Source organism: Bison bison, unplaced genomic scaffold (genome assembly GCF_000754665.1).
Source record: "Bison bison bison isolate TAMUID 2011002044 unplaced genomic scaffold, Bison_UMD1.0 scf7180017856335, whole genome shotgun sequence".
Classification (NCBI taxonomy): domain Eukaryota; kingdom Metazoa; phylum Chordata; class Mammalia; order Artiodactyla; family Bovidae; genus Bison; species Bison bison.
In genome coordinates, this window is record NW_011486908.1 from 11,421 (window position 1) to 11,866 (window position 446).

A 446-nucleotide genomic window follows, 5' to 3' on the forward strand; every position below is an offset into this window, starting at 1 on the left:
CTCTCCCCTCCCCCCAAAATTATCCTTGTCTAAAAATAATCTTTTTATTTATTTATTTATTTAAAACTATATCTTTACTTTTTAACACCAAAACATTTTGGCAATATTTTAAATGTAGTTTTTCACTTTACTTAATACTTTTCTATAGTTTTTAAAAAGTAACTGAAAAAACAAAATTCGGCTGAATAAATGTGAGGAACTAATTCGCTTTATACAACAATTCATGAATAGGGCAGCGACCCACCTAGCAGCTAGCAGAGCGCTGTCAGGGGTTGTATAAAATGGAAGGTTTCTATAGGCTGGCGAGTCGGGCAAGGGAGCCATTAGCATAATAAAAGAAAGGATTGAAGCTATACCCCAATAGAAAAGTATTAACAGTAAAGTTTAAAACTACATTAAAAATAATACTTCTGTCCCAGGCCTCCCCAACTCAGCTCTTCTTTAAA